The sequence below is a fragment of the Panthera tigris genome, chromosome D4 (assembly GCF_018350195.1).
Source record: "Panthera tigris isolate Pti1 chromosome D4, P.tigris_Pti1_mat1.1, whole genome shotgun sequence".
Taxonomy (NCBI): Eukaryota; Metazoa; Chordata; class Mammalia; order Carnivora; family Felidae; genus Panthera; species Panthera tigris.
In genome coordinates, this window is record NC_056672.1 from 36,615,727 (window position 1) to 36,637,656 (window position 21,930).

The 21,930-nt window shown below is 34.5% G+C and overlaps 1 long non-coding RNA gene across 1 annotated transcript in view; it reads right to left on the bottom strand.

Annotated features, from left to right (window-relative positions):
• LOC122233124 overlaps positions 1–4,669 on the bottom strand; it is an 83,216-nt gene extending 78,547 nt beyond the window's left edge. Inside the window, exon 1 of the long non-coding RNA XR_006210598.1 lies at positions 4,578–4,669. This is a non-coding gene — a long non-coding RNA (uncharacterized LOC122233124). The remainder of the gene's footprint in view (positions 1–4,577) is intronic.
• Positions 4,670–21,930: the final 17,261 nt, after the last annotated feature.

The following is a 21,930-nucleotide window of genomic DNA, read 5'->3' on the forward strand; positions in this document are numbered from 1 at the left end:
AAATTTCACCAGGCCTATGTAACTAAAAGCCTTTTTCTATCTTATCTCTCCCAGGTATCTGGAAACATTTGCATTATCCAATATTTGGGCATTGCAAAATTCTAGACCTGCTTATTTGCTTCATTTCTACTTGCGGAACTGTCCAATTCCTCCTGGACTTTATCTCTTTTTAGTTTTACCTTGCCAGATGCAATCAATAAAAACTAGTACACATTACTAAAATGTTGTTTTCCAAATTATTCTCCTAGAAATACAAGTTAGTAGTCATGTAATCTAACTTCCAAGTTACCGCAGGTGATTCTTTTCCCCCGGATTCTTGGCAATGTATAAGTGGACTTTGAGCACTACAGCCTGATTTATATTTTTTATGCACTGCCTTCTGCAAGGATTCTATGCCAATGTTACAAGTTTTGGACTTAAACGCTTTGTCACTGTAAGCTAACTGCTCTAATGAGCAATTCCAAAATCTCACTGGATTTCTTGCACATGTCACAGCTCAGAGCTGTTCTGCTTCTCTTTTCCAAGGCATGGCCAAGGGACCAAGGCTCCTTCCATGGCATTATTAAACATTTGGATCAAATGAAGCAGTAATGTCTTTCAGTCAACTGACAAGGAAGATGAAAGAGACAGGAGGAAGAGAAAATGAGAGAAAGAAAGACCAAGAGACCTGGAAAGAACACATCGCTTTACCACTTCACCTCATGTTTAAGGTTAAAAATTAATTTTATGCATAAACATTTTCCCAAAGACGACACAGAGGTGGCTAACAGACACATGAAAAGAGCTCAACATCACTCATCATCAGGGAAATGCAAATAAAAACTGCAATGGGATATTACCTTATATCTGTTACAATGGCTAAAATAAAAAAGACAAGAAATAACAAGTGTTGGTGAGGATGTGGACAAAAAAGAACCCTCATACACTCTTGGTATGAATGTAAACTGGTACTGCCACTGAGAAAAACATTATGTTTTCTTTTTTCTCTATTTAATTTATTTTCTTAATTTAATTTAATTTTCTTTATTTTCTTTATTTTTTAAATTTACATCCAAGTTAGTTAGTATATAGTGCAACAATGATTTCATGAGTAGATTCCTTAATGACCCTTACCCATTTATCCCCCCTCCTACAACCCCTCCAGTAACTCTCTGTTTGTTCTCCATATTTAAGAGTCTCTTATGTTTTGTCCCCCACCCTGTTTTTACATTATTTTTGCCTCCTTTCCCTTATGTTCACCTGTTTTGTATATTAAAGTCCTCATATGAGTGAAGTCACATGATATTCGCCTTTCTCTGACTAATTTCAGTTAGCATAATACCCTCTAGTTCCATCCATGTAGTTGCAAATGGCAAGATTTCATTCTTTTTGATTGCCAAGTAATAATCCATTGTATATATATACCACATCTTTTTTATCCATTCATCCATCGATGGACATTTGGGCTCTTTCCATACTTTGGCTATTGTTGATAGTGTTGCTATAAACATTGGGGCACATGTGTCCCTTCAAAACAGCATACCTACATCCCTTGGATACATAGTAGTGCAATTGAGGGCCATAGGGTAGTTCTATTTTCAATTAAAAAAATTAATGTTTATTTATTTTTGAAAGAGACAGAGACAGAATGTGAGTGGGTTAGGGGCAGAGAGAGAGGGAGACACAGAATCTGAAGCAGGCTCCAGGCTCCAAGCTGTCAGCACAGAGCCTGACACGGGGCTCAAACTCATGAGTTGTGAGATCATGACCTGAGCTGAAGTCAGGTGCTCAACCAACTGAACCACCCAGGTGCCCCTTATTTTCAATTTTTTGAGGAACCTCCATACTGTTTTCCATAGTGACTACACCAGTTTGCATTCCCACCAGCAATGCAAAAGAGATCCTCTTTCTCTGCATTCTCACCAACATCTATTGTTGCCTCAGTTGTTAATGTTGGCCATCTGACTGGTGTGAGGTGGTATCTCATTGTGGTTTTGATTTGTATGTCCTGGATGTTGAGCACTTTTTCATGCATCAGTTGGTCATCTGGATGTCTTCTTTGGAGAAGTGTCTCTTCATGTCTTTTTCCCATTTCTTCACTGGATTATTTGTTTTTTGGGTGTTGAATTTGATAAGTTCTTTATAGGTTTTTGGATACTAACCCTTTATCTGAAATGTCATTTGCAAATATCTTTATCTTCTCCCATTCTGTCAGTTGCCTTTTAATTTTGCTGATTGTTTCCTTTGCTGTGCAGAAGATTTTTATTTTGATGAGGTCCCAATAGTTCGTTTTTGCTTTTGTTTCCCTTTCCTCTGGAGACATGATGAGCAAGAAGCTGCTGTGGCCAAGGTCAGAGAGGTTTTGTTCTGCTTTCTCCTTGAGGATTTTGATGGCTTTCTGTATTACATTTAGGTCTTTCTTCCATTTTGAGCTTATTTTTTGGATGATGTAAGAAAGTGGTTCAGGTTCATTTTTCTGCATGTCTCTGTGCAGTTTTCCTAGCATCACTTGCTGAAGAGACTGTCTTTATTCCCTTGGATATTCTTTCCTGGTTTGTCAAAGATTAGTTGGCCATATGTTTGTGGATCCATTTCTGGGTTCTTTATTCTGGTCCATTGATCTGAGTGTCTGTGCTGTGCCAGTACCATACTGTCTTGATGATTCCTATTCACCAATAATGAAACAACAGAAAGAGAAATCAAGGAATCGATCCCATTTACAATTGCACCAAAACCCATAAAATACCTAGGAATAAGTCTAACCAAAGAGGTGAAAAATCTATCAACTGAAAACTATAGAAAGTTATGAAAGAAATTGAAGAAGACACAAAAAATGGAAAAATATTCTATGCTCCTGGATGGGAAGAACAAATATTGTTAAAATGTTAATACTACCCAAAGCAATCTACGTATTCAATGCAATACCTATCAAAATAACACCAGCATTCTTCACAGAGCTAGAACAAATAATCCTAAAATTTGTATGGAACCAGAAGAGACCCCGAATAACCAAAGCAATCTTGAAAAAGAAAGTCAAAGCAGGAGGCATCACAATCCCAGACTTCAAGCTGTATTACAAAGCTGTAATCATCAAAACATTATGTTTTTAAAAAAATTAAAGACAGAAATACCATATGATCCAGTAACTCCACCACTGGGTATTTACACAAAGAAAATGAAACCACAAATTCAAAGATACACTGTGCACCCCTTTATTTAATGTAGCATTATTTACAAGAGCTAAGATATGGAAGCAACCTGTGTATACCAATAGATAAATGAATAAGAAAAATATTATATATCTATATCTATATATACATACAATGAAATATTACACAGCCATAAAAAGGGAAGAGACTGTGCCATTGTGACAACACGGATGATCCTAGAAGATATACTAAGTGAAATAAGTCAGACTGAGAAAGACAAATACCATATTATTTCACTTATATGTGGAATCGTAAAGAAAATGAACAAACAAAAAGCAGAATCAAACATGTAAATATGGAGAACAAACTGAGGGTTGCCAGAAGGGAGGATGTGGGGTGATGGGAAAAATGGGTGAAGGTGAGTGGGAGATACAGGGCTTCTAGTTATGAAATGATAAGTCGTGGGACTAAAACACACAACATAAGGAATATAGCCAATAATATTGTAGTAGCATTGTATGGTGACAGATGGTAGCTACAATTGTGATGAGCATAGCATATTGTATAAACTTGTCAAATTACTATGCTGCACATCTGAATCTAATGTAACATTATGTGCCAACTATAGTCAAATAAAATTTCGTTTAATTAATTTTCTGACTCTGTCTAGAAGCAACGAGAACCTGGAAATATAGTTACTGCCTAGGAATAGAAAAATGGTTTGATGTGTACATACCATTTTTGCATATCTGTGTTCTGTTCACCAAATATTCATTTCTTACTCGGACTCACACATAGAATACATTTACTGTGGGGAATAAGCTTAGGAATTTCCTGAGCCTGCACTAATTGGTTAAAAAGGCATAAAGAATTAGAAAGCCATAGGATATACACACCCAAGTTTGGGTACACAAGATTAGGTAAATAAGAATAAGTAAAGTGGGGCAAAGGTCCCAGTATAAGACAAAGGTATAAATATAGGGAATCTGAGGATGCAAATATCCAGGGTGAAGTAAACAATATTAGGTATTCAGGGAGGATATGTCCCCCAACTTAATGCAATAGGAGAATGCTGCTTTCACAAAAAGAATGACCAAATTAAGTACACAGGTAAATAGGGCTATAGACCAGGTGTGGGGCAAAGTTGCCCAGAGGGGAGTTAATTAGCAAAAGAAGGGTGCCTTCTTGACCCTAAAGGAGCATGCTCTATCTTTTTTGTCCCCTAGACCAGTTTAGGTAAACAAATGTGGTGCCTCACATTTGCTGGAAAAAACCTTCCACCCACTGCCAAGATTTTGTTTTGTATGAACCCAAACCCGTAACACCACATATCTTTCCCTCATGCCCACTAGTGAATGTTCATGATTTCATTGTCTCTTTGTGCACACCCATCACCATGTTTGTAAGCCTTCTGATCCTAATAAGAAGGGAGCAAGGACCCTTACTCACATTTTTAATCCTGCATCCTGCTTTCTTGGTGGCCAAGAAAGAACTCCAGACTCAGAGTCTACAACAATTTCCTTTCCCATGCCAGACTAAGATAAATCCCATTTTGGTCACTCTGTCCAACCTAGATACAGAACCTCCAAGTGTTCTGGAATTCTTGCCACATGGAATCTGGTTCAGATGTGATCCCTCTGGGTCTTAAAACCTATAAGTAAAAGAGAAAAGTTATTTCCCCATCCATTCTTTTATATCTATATATATCTATATGTAATTATATATTGTATATACATTCTATATTTTAAAAAATATATAATATATATAATTTCCCCACACATATATATATATATACACACACATATGTATGTATGTGTATATATATATATATATACACATATACACACACATATGTATGTGTGTGTGTGTATATATACATATACATATGTATGTATGTATGTATGTATGTGTGTGTGTGTATATATATATATATATATAACATATTAAAAACTATTTTATAAGAGAAAATACTGTCAGATCAGAAAAAAATGGTTCATGGCAACAAACAATTATTTGCATCAGGAAACATGAAGTTTTCCTACATTTGTAGAGGGGAAAAAATTAAGTAATTATATTTATAAAAGTTTGAGGACTACGACTCTTTAGGGTCGGTTGATACTTTTCTCAGCAACATAATTCTCTAAAAAACGACTTACTAGCTTCCCATCTATTTGCTACCAGTTAGTACCACATGGTAGTTACCACCACAGTACTTAGGTCTATCAACATAGTTCACAAATTTCATTTATTTATTTATTTATTTATTTATCTATCTATCTATCTATTTATTTATTTATTTATTTTTTATTCTCTTCTCCATATCTTTCTCTTCTGTCTCCCCTCATTCTACAAGTTAATGGTGGCTATTTTGGAGGTATCAGGTTTAAAAAGGAAGGTTTATTTTTACCCTTTCCCCAAGGCTGGTCTTAATGCATTCTGCTGGCTTAAAGAATTTCTCAGTTCCTCATATCCCACCTACTATTTGGGATTTAAAAGATCTCTATCCTTACAAGGTGGTAATTTCTGGGCATTGTTGATTCCCTTCCTTCTGGCTACTTCTCCCCCAAACACATTTCTTTCTTGAATTACTTTGTAAAATGCAGTTAATGGTAGGTAGAAGCTAATATTTGGATCCTTTTCTACCACTTCCCCTAAATAGAACTGATGACTATTTAGTAATTATATGGTCTACCTACAACATTAAACAAGAGACAGAATTAACAAATATTTTTCCATTACATTACATTCCTGCCTTTAGGGAAAATTGCCTTGCCATTAACCTGCTAAGTAAATGGTATTTGTAGTCTTTAGTTTTGATACCAATGTTTGCATTGTTCGTAGTAATTATGCCTCCTTTTTTTATCATATAGCACAAAAAAAATCTCAGTGGTTTAACAGTATGGTTTTCTCCAGATCAGGATCAAATTCAGAGAACTGGGTTTAGGGTAGTAGGTGCTCTGTGTTCCATACAGTCATTTAAGATCTAGTACTATTAAAAGGGATTCTACCATCCCTTAGGATTTTAAAATTATCAACCACACTCTCTCCATCTATCTGGCTGACAAAGGCAAAAACAGTTTGTGAGAATCATGGGAGAGGTTTCAGGGGTCAGGCCTTAAAATAGAAAACATTTATTTTGTTGCATCCACAAGACTCCTGAAACAGAATGCTAGGGGCACCAGTGATAGTCACAACAAAGTTTATTGCAATGAGGGGGAAGGCCGACCCATCGGGACTGACACTCTTGATCAGAGTGCTGGCCTCGAACACCCAGGGTGCAGAGTTTTTATAGCAGACCACATCGTCTTATCATCACCTGGGAACAGAACAAAGAAATAGTTCCCAGATGGGGGTGGAAACAGTTCAGACTTGCCCTTGCCCCAATCCAATCAAACACTAATCCAGTTGATTTTCCTTGAACTTTTATTCCCTTGATTGATAGGATAAGGCTGTTATCTCTTAACCTACAGTGTTAAAACAAAGCTGTTATTTCTCAAGGCTACAGGTTAGCCCTAACACTACAATTTAACCCTTACACTTTCAGACCCCCTTCAATGGAAAGGCTTAGTCACATGATTCCTGCTTGGCTAAAACTAAGAACTTTCTGTATGCTGAAGAGGTAATTGAAGTATTTAGGTGAACTGGTAGTATTGTCTCCATCTCATGATGGGATATAGAATTAGATATGTAGGATGTATTTAAAATCTAAGACATTTTAACTCAGGATATGAAATAAATCTAGTTAATGACCAATAGGATGTCGGAGGTTTTTTCTGAGTTATATTTGTGTCTTCTACAACTAGCATAATATCTGATGAATGCATAATTTCATACCAAATAAAATTATACATGTTAGCCATAAATAGTTATAACATATGAAATATTTTAATTGAAATATGTGCTATATTAATGATTCAAGAGTAAGATCAACAATATTGTTAGAAGAAAACAAGTAAGAAATAAAATGGGGGACCTCTGTTCTGGCAGCAGTGGGGGCAGTTCTTGTTTCATAAGCAGAACACTGCACACCTTCCTGCCCACAATAGGCAAAGAGACACTCTGCAGACAACTGGACTGAGGAAAAAAACAAGCTGAGACTCAATAGCAGAGCACACACAACATACATGGGAGACACTCTCTGAAATGCTGAGCCCTGGGAAACAGGGCACACTACACTGCAGGGTACTATAGGACCTCTTCCTCATAAGACTATTATCATTAAGAGCAAGATAAATAGTTTGCATTTCTAACACAGGGAAATAGACACATAGAGTGAGACAAAATGAGGAGACAGAGAGACATCCCCCAAATGAAGGAACAGGATCAAACCATAGCAAAGATGAAAGGAAGCAAATATGAGTAATAAGCCTGATATAAAATTTAAAATAATAATCATAAAAATACTCACTGGACTGGAGAAAAGAGTGGAGGACATAAGTGAGACCTTTAACACAGAGTTAAAAAGAACCTATCAGAAATCAAGAACACGATAAACGAAATTAAAAACACACTTGATGGAATGTCAGGCTAGATGAAGCAGAGGGATGAATTAGCAACCTGGAAGACAGAGCAATGGAAAGTAACCAAGGTAAGCAAAGAAAAGGAAGAAAATTATGAAAAATGAGAATAGTCTTAGAGAACTCAATGACCCCATAATAACATCCACATTATAGGGATCTCAGAAGAAGAAGAGAGAGATAAGGGTACAGAGAATTTATTTAAAGAAATAGCAGCTGAAAACTCTCCTAACCTGGGGAAAAACACAAATATCCAGATCCAAGAGACACAGACATCCCACTACCCGCCCGCTCCCTGCCAAATTTAACCCAGGGAGGTCAACAACAAGACACTTAGTAATTATAGTGAAAAATGTAGTGAAAAAAGTTAAAGCAGAAAGGGAAAAGAAGACAGTAACATACATGGGAATGCCATAATGCTATCACCAGATGTTTCAGTACAAACTTTGCAGGCCTGAAGGGAGTGGCATGGTATATTCAAAGTGCTGAGAGGCAAAGATCTGCAGTCAAGAATATTGTATCTAGCAAGGCTATCATTCAGAATAGAAGGAGAGATAGTCTCTCAGACAAACAAAAACTATAGGAATTCATGACCACTAAACCAGCCCTACAAGAAATATTAAAGGGGACTCATTGAGTAGAAATTAAGACCAAAAGTGAGACTATAACAAGTAAAAAACACAAAATCAGTAAATATAAATATTTCTGTAAAAATCAGTCAAGGGATTCATAAAACAAAAGGAGAAAAATATGACGCCATAATACCAAAAACATGGAGGAGACAGAAGAGTAAAGAATGGGTTTAAACTTAAGTGACCATTGACTTAATATAGACTGCTATATGCAGAAGATGTTAAATCTAAACCTAATGGTACCCACAAGTCAAAAACCAGTCATAGATATGCAAAGAATAAAAAGAAAGGGAACCAAATATATATTCTGTAACAACAAACCATGTAAGAGGCAAAGAGAAGAAAGGATCAGAGGAAATCTATACAAACAACCACAAAACAAGTACCAAAGTGTGAATAAATATATATCTATCAATGTACATGGAGTATAGGCTCAAATAAAAAAAACCTAGGGTGACAAAGTGGGTAAAAAACAAGACCCATCTCTATGCTGCCTAATGAGACTCATTTCAAACTGAAAAAAACCTGCAGATAGAAAGTGGGTAGATGGAGAAACATTCATCATGCAAATGGGTGTCAAAAGAAAGCCAGGTTGGCAATACTCATAGTAGAAAATTAACTTTAAAACAAAGACTGTAGCAAGAGACAACGAAATAAACTGTATAATAATAAAAGAGACAATTGGACAAGAGGATATAACGATTGGGATGCCTGGGTGGCTCAGTCTGTTAAGCCTCAAACTCTTTATTTTGGCTCAGGTCACAGTCTCACAGTTTGTGAGATTGAGCCCTGTGTCAGGCTCTGTGTCGATACTGCAGAGCCTGCTTGGGATTCTCTCTTTCCCTCACTCTCTCTCAAAAATAAAGAAATAAACTTTAAAAAAGAAACAGGAGAGGGTTTCTCCTAAGTCAGTTAACCTGGATACCTCAGTCAGTTAAGCGTCTGATTTAGGCTCAGATCATGATCTTGTGATTTGTGAGTTGAGCCCCGTGTCAGGTTCTATGCTGACAGCTTGGAGCCTGAAGCCTGCTTTGAATTCTGTGTCTCCATCTCTCTCTGCAACCCCATCCCCAACTTGCACTTTCTCTCGTCTCAAAATTAAATAAACATTTAAAAACAAAGAAAGATGACATAACAATTGTAAATATTTATGCACCAAACATGATAGAACCCAAATACATAAAACAGTTAATAATAAACATAAAAGAGGGGCACCTGGGAGACTCAGTAGGTTAAGCTTTCAACACTTGATTTTGGCTCAGGTCATGATCTCATAGTTGGTGAGATCAAGCCCCATGTTGGGCCCTGTGCTTACAGCACAGCGCAAGGCCTGCTTGGGATTGTCTTTCTCCGTGTATCCCCGCCCCCACCTCTCTCTCTCGCTCTCTTCCAAAATAAATAAATATACATTTAAAAAACATAAGAAAATAATGATAGTGATACAAAGTGTAGAGGACTTTAATACCCCACTTATATCAATGGGCAAATTATCCAAACAGAAAATCAAAAAGGAAACAGTGGCTTTGAATAACACACTCGACCAGATGTAATTAACAGATATATTCAGATCGTTCCATCCTAAAACAGCAGAGTACACATTATTTTCAGGTACACACAAAGTACTTTCCAGAAATTAAAATACATTAGGTCATAAAACAAGCTTCTGTAAATTCAAGGTCAAAGTCATACTATGCATCTTTTCTGACCACAATGCTATGAAACTAGGTGCCAGCCATAAAAATAATATGGTGAGACCACAAATATATGGAGTTTAAAAACATTCTATTAAACAATTCATGGGTCAATAAAGAAAAGAAAAAGAATTAAAAATTACATGAAACCAAATGAAAATAAAAACACAATGATCCAAAATCTTTGGGATGCATACAAATGGTTCTAAGTGGGGAATTTATAGCAACAAAGACCTATCTCAAGAAGCAAGAAAAATCTCAAATAAACAAACTAACCTTACACCTAAAGGAGTTAGAGAAAGAACAATGAACAAAACATAAAAAAAGCAGAAGGAAGGAAATAATAAAGATTAGAGCAGAGATAAATGATAAAGAAACTAAAACAAACTAATAAAAACAAAAACAAAAAATTACAGTAGAACAGATCAATACAACCAGGACCTGGTTCTTTAAAAAAAAAAAAAGAATCCAGATAATTGAAAAACCTCTAGCCAGATGTAGAAAGAAAAAAAGAGAAAGGAAACAACTAAAATCACAAATGGGAGAGGAGAAATAACAACCAATACCACAGAAATGCAAATGATTATACAAGAATATTATGAATACTGTATGCCAACAAACTGGAAAACCTAGAATGAATGGACAATTTCTAGAAACATATAAGCAACAAAAACTGAAACAGGAAGAAATAAGAGGCTTGAAAAGACTGATAACTAGACAAGAAATTGAATAGGTAATCAAAAAACTCACAACAAAACAAATGTCCAGGTCATATGGTTTCACAGTTGACTTCTGCCAAAAATTTAAAGAAAAGTTAATGTCTACATTCTCAAACTATTCCAAAACATAGAAAAGGAAGGAAAATCTCCAAATTCTTTCTATTATGGCAGCATTACCCTGATACCCAAGTCAGTAAAGACTCCACTAAAAAAGTGAACTATAGATCAATATCCCTGATGAACATAAACGCAAAAACTCCTCAACAAAACACTAGCTAACCAAATCCAACAATACATTAAAAAAAATCATTCACCATGATCAAGTGAGATTTATTCCTGGTTTCAAGCATGATTCAATAGTCACAAATCAATCAACAGGATACATCACATCAATAAGAGAAATGATAAGAACTTTAGGATCATTTCCATAGATGCAGAAAAAGTATTTGACAAAATACAACATCCATTCACAATAAAAACCCTCTGTGAAGTAGGGCTACAGAAACCATACCTCAATTTAATGAAGTCTGTATATTAAAACTCCACAGTAAACATAACACTGCATAAGGAAACACTGACAGCTTTTTCCCTAAGGTCTAAAGAAAAGAATGTCCACTCTCATCAATTTTATTCTATAGGTACTGGAAGTTCTAGCCACAGCAATTAGACAAAAAAAAAAAAAAAAAAAAAATAATAATAATAATAATAATAATAAAAGCATCCAAATTTGTAAGGAAGAAGTAAAAATGCCACTATTTTCAAATGACAAACTATGTATAGAAAACTCTAAAGACTCCACCAAAAAACTAATAGAACTGATAAGTGAATTCAGTAAACTTGCAGGATGTAAAATCAATTTACAGAAATCTGTTGTACTCCTATCCATTAATAATGAAGTAGCAGAAAGTGAAATTATGAAAATAATCCTATTTGCAATTGCACTGCAAACAATAAAATATCTAGGAATAAACTTAACCAAATAGATGAAAGATCTATACTCTGAAACGTAGAAAACACTGATGAAGGAAATTGAACACAATGCAAAGAAATGGAAAGACATTCCACCTTCATGGGTTGGAAGAACAAATATTTTTAGAATGTCTAGTTCATAGAACTAGAATAAAAATACTAAAATATATGTGGAACTACAAAGACCCTGAATAGACAAAGCAACTTTGAAAAAGAAAAACTAAACTAAAGGTATTACAAATCCAGATTTCAAGTTATATTTTCAAGTGGTAGTGATTACACCAATATGGCACCGGCATAAAATTAGATACATAGATCAATGTTAGAGAATAGAAATCTCAGAAATGAACCCACAATTATATGGCCAATTAACCTTTAACAAAAGAGGAATGAATATCCAATAGCCAAAAACAGTGTCTTCAACAAATACTTTTGGGAAAACTAGAGAGCCACATGCAAAAGAATGTAACTGGACCACTTTCTTTAATCATACACAAAAATAAGCTCAAAAAGGATTAAAGACCTGAGTGTGAGATCTGGAACCATAAAAATCCCTGAAGAGAGAAGAGGCAATAATATCTCTGATATTGCCCATAGTAACATTTTTCTAGATACGTCTCCTGAAGCCAGGAAAATAAAAACAAAATTAAATTATTGGAACTACGTTAACATAAAAATCTACACAGTGAAGGAAACAATCAACAAAACTGAAAGACAACCTACTGAATGAGAGAAGATATTTGCAAATGACATATCTGATAAAGGGTTAGTATCCAAAATATATATTAAAAAAAAACTGATACAACTCAATAATCTAAAAACAAATCCAATTAAAAAATGGGCAGAAGTCATGATAGCCATTTCTCCAAAAAAGACATCCGGATGACCAACAGACACATGAAAAAATGCTTCACATCACTCATCATCAGGGCAATGCAAACCAAAACCACAATGAGAATCACCTCACACCAATCAGTATGTCTAAAGTCAAAAACACAAGAAACAAGTGTTGATAAGGATGTGGAGAAAAAGAAACCCTCTTGCACTGTTGGTGGGAATGCAAACTGGTGCAGCCACTCTGGAAAACAGTATGGATGTTCCTTAAAATTAAAAATAGAAGCACCCTACAACCCAGGGATTGCATTACCAAGTATTTATTATCTTTTAATGTTTGTTTATTTTTGAGAGAGAGAAAGAGAGAGACAGAGAGAGAGAGAGAGAGGGGGGGGGGCGGGACGGAGATAGAGGGAGACACAGATCCGAAGTAGGCTCCAGCCTCTAAGCTGTTAGTACAGAGCCCAATGCCAGGCTTGAACTCATAATCTGCAAGATCAGGACCTGAGCTGTTGTTGGACGCTTAACTGACTGAGCTACCCAGGTGCCCCGTTTTACTGAATATTAACCAAAAAATATAAAAACTCGAATTCAAAGGGATACACGTGCCCTTATGTGTATGACAATATTATTTACAATAGCTAAATTATGGAAGCAGCTCAAGTCCATCAATAGATAAATAGATAAAAAAGATGTGGTATATAAATGGAATATTATTCAGTTGTAAAAAAGAATGAAATCTTGCCATTTGCAACAACATGGTAGAGCTAGAGAGAGAGCTAGAGAGAGAGATAGGATAAACATACGGGCACCCGGGTGGCTCAGTTGGTTAAGGTCTGACTTCGGCTCAGGTCATGATTTCTGTGCTGATATGTCAGAGCCTGGAGCCTGCTTCAGATTCTGTGTCTCCCTCTCTCTCTGCCCCATCCCCACTCATGCTCTGTCTCTCTCTGTCTTAAAAATAAATAAAATATTTTTAAAAAATTTAAAAGATAAGATAAACATACTAATTTACTTTCTTATTCCAAATTCATGATACTTAAAATAGTATTTTTAAAAGAAAAAGAAAAGAGAAAGAGAATCAGGCATGTTTTAGAGAAAAGCAAATGAGGGGCGCCTGGGTGGCTCAGTCGGTTAAGCATCTGACTTCAGCTCAGGTCATGATCTCACAGTTCGTGAGTTCAAACCCCGCGTCAGGCTCTGTGCTGACAGCTGGGGCCCTGGAGCCTGTTTCGGATTCTGTGTCTCCCTCTCTCTCTCTCTCTGACCCTCCCCAGTTCATGCTCTGTCTCTCTCTGTCTCAAAAATAAATAAACGTTAAAAAAAAAAATTCGAGGAAAACAAATGAGGCAATTTGTAATCATTTTAGAAAAAAGTATCCATGCCCTTACTAACAAAGACAATTTGAGGAGTTCTTATTAGATAGTGTATTTAGTCAAGGTTCTTCAAAGAAAGAGAACCAGCAGGATCAGGATGTGGTGTGTGTGTGTGTGTGTGTGTGTGTGTGTGTGTGAATGTGAATGAGTTAGGATTGTCTAATGAGATCATGGAGGTTGCCAGTTCCTTGATCCACAGTTGACAAGCTGGAAATCCAGGACAGCCAGTGGTATAATTTCAGTCTGAAAGCCAGAAGGTTGAGACCCAGGATAAACCAATGCTTCAGTTCAGTCTAAAGGTAGGAAAACATTTGATATCCCAACAGGAAAGCAGTCAAGCATAAGAAGTTTCCTCTTATTTTTCTTTCTGATCCTCAGCTGCTAAGGTGGGGTCAACCTACATTTGAGAGGGAAATCAGCTTTACTCTCTATCCATTTTAGCATTAAACTCATCCAAAAGCACCCTAACAGAAACACCCAGAGTTAGCTTTGACCAAATATCTGGGGACCCCATAGTCTTGTCAGGCAGACACATAAAATTAACCATGATAGAAAGAAAGTAGGCAAACTGAGATGACTTATAGAACACACAACTGGAGGAAACCATAACTTCAAACACCATTCAGGAGAAGACTGCTAAGAAGGTGGAAGCACTCTAGGTGACTTAGCACCCAGGATTACATACTAAGGTAACAATGGAGGAGCTACAGTCAGTGATTTTGTGTAGGCAGCAGCTTTTGCTAGAGGCTAAAGCAGAAAATACTAACTCCAGAACCAGGGACCAGAGGCTTACTAGACCTGCAATTACTGACCCCCAGGAAAAGCAGATATTCCCCACACCAAGATGGCACTATGCTGGATGGCATATCTCTCCTTCCTTGAGGATCATGGGAGCCAGGCAACAGTAGAGACTCTGGTGAACAAACTCAATCTGACATCAAGCACCCATCTAAAAATCACCAAACTTTTGAGGACAAAAAATCCCACAGTGAGAAGTATGCTCTAAACTAAAAAAAAATATTATATTTTTATATAATAATATAATATAATATAATATAATATAATATAATATAATATAATATAATATATTTTTAAAATATATATTATATATTATATTATATATATTTTTATATTATATATATTTATGATAATATATTCTATATAATATAAATATAATATATAAATATATTTTATATTTTAAAAATATTATATATAATATATATTTCTCTTCTCTGTGTGTGTATATATATATATATATACACATATATATGTGTATATATGTGTGTGTGTGTGTGTATATATATATATATATATATATATGTCTTTCTCCCCACTGTCCTTTGTCTTTCCCTTCACTCTCAGTCCTTCTTTGACTGCCTGTCATAAGCAGTCTGCCTGCAAAGGAGAGTCCAGTGGTTTGTCCAAATATACCAGTAACTTGGTGGTTAAAAATGTTTCTTTCAAAGGCAAATTCTTAGAATCTGTGCTTGTCTGGAAACCCAAAACCACATACAGCTCCTTATCAGTAATATGGGGAGTATTTTGATATCTGCCTGATTACTTTGTCTAACCAACTGTCAAAAGATTAAGAAGAGAAGAGATTACTTAAATCATATTCAAAACCTCTAATATGTGGCATGCTGTTAAAGAATCTTGACAGATAGATAAGAATCAGTAAATAGAAAGTGAGACTCTTGGTAGACTTGACCTGAAAGTCATTTGGAGTTTATCCTGGTCATTGTGCCTTATGGTAGTTTTATTTATAGGTAGGCTACATGATTTTAGCTTACTTTTGCAAGTAATCCATATGAACTTTCTAATAAAATTCCTGAGTATAGTTGGCACACAATGTTACATTAGTTTCAGATGAACAATGTAGTGATTTAACATCTCTATATGTTATGCTATGTTCACAATAAGTGTAGCTATTGTCACCATACAACACCATTACAATATCATTGACTGTATTCCCCATCCCACATCCCTATGCCTTTTATTCCCATGGCATATTCATCCATAACTGTAAACCGAAGCCTGTATCTCCCATTCCTCTTCACCATTTCGCCCATCCCTCCAACCCTGTTTTATCTGTCAACAATCGGTTTGTTTTCTATATTTATAGGCCTAATTCTGGGGGTGCCTGGGTGGTTTAGTCAGTTGAGCACCTGACTCTTGGTTTCAGCTCAGGTCAAGATCCCAGGGTAATGGGATCCAGCCTCCTGATGGGCTTCTCACTGAGCACGGAACCTGCTTAAGAGTCTCTCTCTGTCTCTGGCTCTGGCTCTGGCTCTGTCTCTCTCCTTCCCTCTCTCTCTCTGGCTCATGCTTTCTCTTTCTAAGAAAAGAAAATAAAAAATTAAAAAAAAAGATTTATAGGTCAAATTCTGCTTTTTGTTTTTTTTTCATTTGTTTTGTTTTTTAAATTCCACATATGAATGAAATCATATGGTATTTGTCTTTCTCAGTCTGACTCATTTCACTTACCATAATATCTTATTGGTCCATCTTTTTTGTTAAAAATGGCAAGATTTCATCCCTTTTAAGGCTGTGTAATATTCTCTTAAATATATGTGGCATAAATATATATACATACACATGTATGTATTTAATACATACATATATACACCACAGCTTGGCCAATCAAGCATTGCAAGGGAAGCTGAAGCAGGCATTCTAGTGTTGTCAGTATTAGAAGGAAGATCTTTTTTGTTTTATTTTTTACTCTGTTTTTCAGTCAGCCTTGCAGTCATTAACATTGAATCTGTGTTCTTTCCATTCAGACTGGCTTCTCATATTTTATTCTTATGAAAATAAAGGCATATTTTTGATGTAGTATCTAGTGGAGATGCAGAAACTAGAATTATAATTGGAACACTAAAGATAAACATTTATTGAAACAAGGTAGTACCAAATGTTACCATGGATAGAAATTGCATTTTCTGCAGCAGAGCAAAACAAAAGCTGTTTTTATTTGTGTGGGGGAAAAAAAAAGTTTCAAAGATATAAAGTGTAGAGTACAAAGAGACTTACTTAAAAATATATCACAAATTTGATGTTTCCTGTAAGCAATCAAAAGGTAGTATCTGAAATCAGCCATTTGATATCAGAATCAAATATCTACCAAAACATTTTAAACATTTTTTAACAACATGAACTTGTTAGTTTGGAGAGTTATAAAACAATTTGAATTCTTGAAAAAAATGAAGGTCACAGAAAGAATAAATAAAGACTATTTCTGTCATGGAAATTTTGTTAGAGACTCATGAAATAAAAACTTTATAAAGATACTTTACAATAAATTGAATCTTCACTCAAACCGCCAATTTGTTACAGAATATAAAATTAAAAAAAAAATATTCAAATTCTTTGAAGAACTTTGAAACCACATCAGAAATCAATTTATTCAAATTTTGAGAAATGTTAAGAACTTTTCTTTAGCTTTAGGTGACTGTTGCAATGGAAGAAATATTTTAAAATTATATTCAGTATATTTTGTGTCAAGAGGCTCTCAAATTTGCTAATAAGCATTTTCTCAAAATTCATTAACAACGTTGACCAATTACACAGACTTTTTAAAGTTATTTTTAGCACAAAATATCAACTAGATGTGGAAAAAACCTTTGTTGCTATCAATGGTCTGTACTCCAACTTTGTTAAGTATTAATCTGTACTAACTGACATTTTAAAACAAAAGACTGATTTTTCTCTTATTGATTTACTCCGCTCTGCTAAATATTGAAAATATTTGTGCTCAGTTTTCTGAAGCAGACTCTGGAAAATGTCATGGATATAGTTGTTAAAACCATTCATTATTGTGCAATTTATGTGGTTGATGAAAATACAAGACCGTGAGTTTAATAACAGTTCTTTTCCAATGCTTACTGGTTGTGTAGTGGAAAAGTTTTACAGAGATTTACTTTTAACTAAAATTCAAAATTACCTTAAAAGGAATGCTTGATTTAAAAATTATCTAAAGTCAAAATACTGTCTCGTGGTTTTTATTCTTTCACAGATACTGCACTACAAATGAAGTTCGCTCTAGAGCTACAGTAGGAAAGAAAAAGTTTATTTTTGACCTAGACAGAAAGGTACAAGATTTTATTGAAAATGAATTTGAACACAATGAAATCAATAATGACAATTTTCAACATTTTCTTACATTAATCTAAACAGGGATTTTAATTCTTGACAGTTTTATGTAAATTGCCATAAAACTAAGAAAAATTTTAGAAAACATTTTTATACTGATAAATTTAAAGCTGTTTTCCAACTTATGCAACACACTTTGAATTTGACATTGGTAGCACTAAGTTCACTCTAGAGTTAGGTAATTTACTTATCTTAGTGTAATTTTTGAAATTGATATGTTTTTGCTTAAAAATGAAATATTTTTTTCTCAGGTAGATGAGCAAGTTGTGTCAATGTTGAATCAAATATTAAATGAAAATGATCTTTTGGTCCTCAGTCTAGTCAGTGGAAATTTTAAGTTTGTTTGAGAAAATTTTGGTATGTGTGTCTTTTTCCTCCTGTATCTTTTATGAAAACTAAAAGCAAATAAATTATTATAGAATAAAATGTAGCATGTGAGTGAGATGAATTGTAAGTGTAAAATATTCCCTTATTTAGAAGATTTAGTATGAGAAAAAGCATGTGAACTACCCTCATTAATATTTCTTGTTGTTTACATATTAAAGCAATGCTTTGATACATTGTGATAAAATATATTAATAAATTAATTCTATTCATTTTATTTTTTAATATGACTACTGTACATTTATTTTATTTTATTTTTATTTTTTAATATGAAATTTATTGTCAAATTGGTTTCCATACAACACCCAGTGCTCATCCCAAAAGGTGCCCTCCTCAATACCCATCTCCCACCCCCCAACAACCCTCAGTTTGTTCTCAGTTTTTAAGAGTCTCTTATGCTTTGGCTCTCTCCCTCTCTAACCTCTTTTTTTTTTTTTTTCTTCCCCTCCCCCATAAACTTCTGTTAAGTTTCTCAGGATACACATAAGATCTCATCTGATCTCTGAAGCTAAGCAGGGTCAGGCCTGGTTACTACTTGGATGGGAGACTACTGTAAATTTTAAATTACATACGTATCTCACATTATGTTTCTATTAGAAAACACTTATCTAGAGAGTTTAATATGCTTTGTTTCAAATACACTGTCTTAAAAGATGACTTCATGTTTTAAGCTTTTCACTGTGCCTTTTGTAGTTTAAAGTATCTAAAGATTTATTATCCAAATATTCTCAATTCATGCAACAGCTCATTAAATATATTCATCCAATGTTTCATATAAACAGTTATGCAAAAATATACTGATTTCAGTTACATCTTGTGTGCAGTTTCTCTCTGTATATTCACTATCCACTCTGCAAAATACTTCATAGTAAAAATATATCACTATCAAATGTTGGAGGAACTCCTGCTTTCCTGCTTTTCTATTATTAGTTTGTGATGAATTAAAAAAAACTCTGAAAACCCAAACATGTTCTATTTAAATATGTCATTTATGATCTCATAGTTCTTAATCTTACCCCTCATTGTTTATATTTGGACTGATACTTATCATATAATTCAAGTATTTAATATATTGAAAATATTGTGTTATCCTTCTGCTAAATCTCAAAATATCTCCAGGCAAACACCCAGTTCTTAATATGAAAATACAAGTAAATTACAAAACAGAAAGTAGGGACAATTAAAATGTTCTACATATAATTATAGGGTATTAGTATCTAATACTGTATGCATTCTGATATTGATCTTGGTTTTCCTAAGAAAGGAGATCTTAAAAAAAAAGAGTATGCACAGTTCCATAATGGCTACTTCCCTAAGGAGAAAACATCTGCAAAGGCAAGGAACATTCATCTAAATAAAGTGTGAACTGCACAAATGACTTAATGTGTCTTTCTTTTGTTGACCTGAGTTTGGCTATAATGGACTAAATTTTTCCTTTCACTAAAGCTGCTTCCAGGCACTTAAAGATTATCCAGTTGCTATAAACAGCTCCAATGACATGAGGAGGGAGAAAATAAATATCCCAAATGCAAAAATAATACTTTAAGTTATTATGCCTAATGTCCAAAATTCAGATGTCAAGTGGATAATTACAGCAAGACCACTGTGTGTAATAATAACTGTGTTCATCAGCTGCACTGAGAGTCTGAATGATGATAGAATATCATAGTCCATCAAGGAACTTGAAGGATAAAAGCTTGCTGTATACGACTGATTGTTTTCAGTTTCTGACAGGAAAATCTTTATCTTCTAGTTTAATGCAAGTTATTCAAATGATATTTCAAGTTTATGATCAAGATTCTGGAAAGCTTCCAAAAGGTAAAGAGCAAACATAATAAACAACTTACTATTATTATACTTTAATATAATAGTTTTCTTCTGGTTGCCTTTTTACTAAAAATTGCCTGATTGCTTGGATTAGCTTAATAAATAGTGGTTATTACTAGCCTATGTGTCACCTACAGTGTAAAAGTTATTTTCATTTGTCACTATCAAATTTACTAATAGACATTTTGGGAAATTAATGAAACAAAACCAATAAAATCTAATTGCACCTATTTGAAATAGATACAATAAAATGATGAAGACACAAGTTTTGTTTAAATCAATTATCCTGAGTGTATAGAACAGAATTTAATCTATGTGGTAAGAATGAATAAAGCTAAGATTAAAATAGGTTTGGCAATTTTAGGATTTTAATGCTAATCTGGAGGCAGACTTGATAGGGTGGAGGAAATCATCTCCTAGCATTGTTGGGGTTGGGAATTTTGTAAGATTTTCCAAACCAGTTTAAACTTGGCCTAAAAAGTACCAGTAATATGCAAGAGTGAGAGATGCAAGGTACTAAAAATAAGATGACATTCAACTATCAGCTGATCTTTTAGATAAGAATAAAAGTATCCATCTGTTGCTTCTGTGAATTCTGTTAGCATAGTAACTAAAGTCTTGATCAATGATGCAAATATAGTGAACACATGGAGTTCCTAATTCACACCAAGGAATGAGAGTCTCAGTTTTTTGCCATCAGCTTGCTGTACAAATTTGGACTAGGTATTTTCCTCCTGAGTTTATTCTATCAAAATTTTGAAGTAGTGTTGCATAAAATAGCAAATTCCTGATGTAAATACTTGTCAAGGCAGTGTTTACTATGATGATAAATAGAGAAGTTTTTTTTCTTTTTTTTTTAAGAGATTCATGTAAGAGGTAGCAAAATTGGTGCTGTCTTGTAGCTGATTGTAATTTCTGATATACTCTACTCAGAAAAGCAACTGGTTTTTCTCAAACCTGCTTACATCAAACACTTTAACTAACAACCCCTGGATAAAAAAAAAACAAACAAAACAAACAAACAAAAAACCCACAAAAACAAGAAAAACAAAGACAGAGAGGACAGGGACAAATATACCTGGAATCTGATCACTTCTCTGTCAGATCTTCTATTCTTTCTTAATTTAGCATAAGAAGGAAAACCATGTCCCAATTCACTGTACTGTACATTTCATTTTTTTTTTTTTAATGTTTATTTACTTTGAGAGAGAGAGAGACAGAGACAGAGTGCAAGCAGGGGAAGGGCAGAGAGACAGGGAGACACAGAATCTGAAGCAAGCTCCAGACACTGAGCTGTTATCACACAGCCCCACCTGGGGATCAAATTCAGGAACTTTGACATCATGATCTGAGCCAAGGTCAGACGCTTAACTGACTGAGCCACCTAGGTGCCCCTGTACTGTAAATTTCAAATTAGCATGCATTCAATATTCAAGCTTAATTTTTTTGTTTATATATTTGAAAATGAGATCAGCAAATTTAACAAAATATTTTACAATTTTTTGGAAGGGAAATCCATTCATTCAACAATGTTTAAGCAAGCACCTACTATCTTTTGGACATTCTTTTAGCTACTTGTGAAATATCACACAATAAAATAAAGACTAATGTGCTTGTAAAAACTACATATTAGTAAAAAGCAAGGAGACTATAAAATATAATAAATACACAAATTTTCAACATAGAATATTTGGAGATGAAACT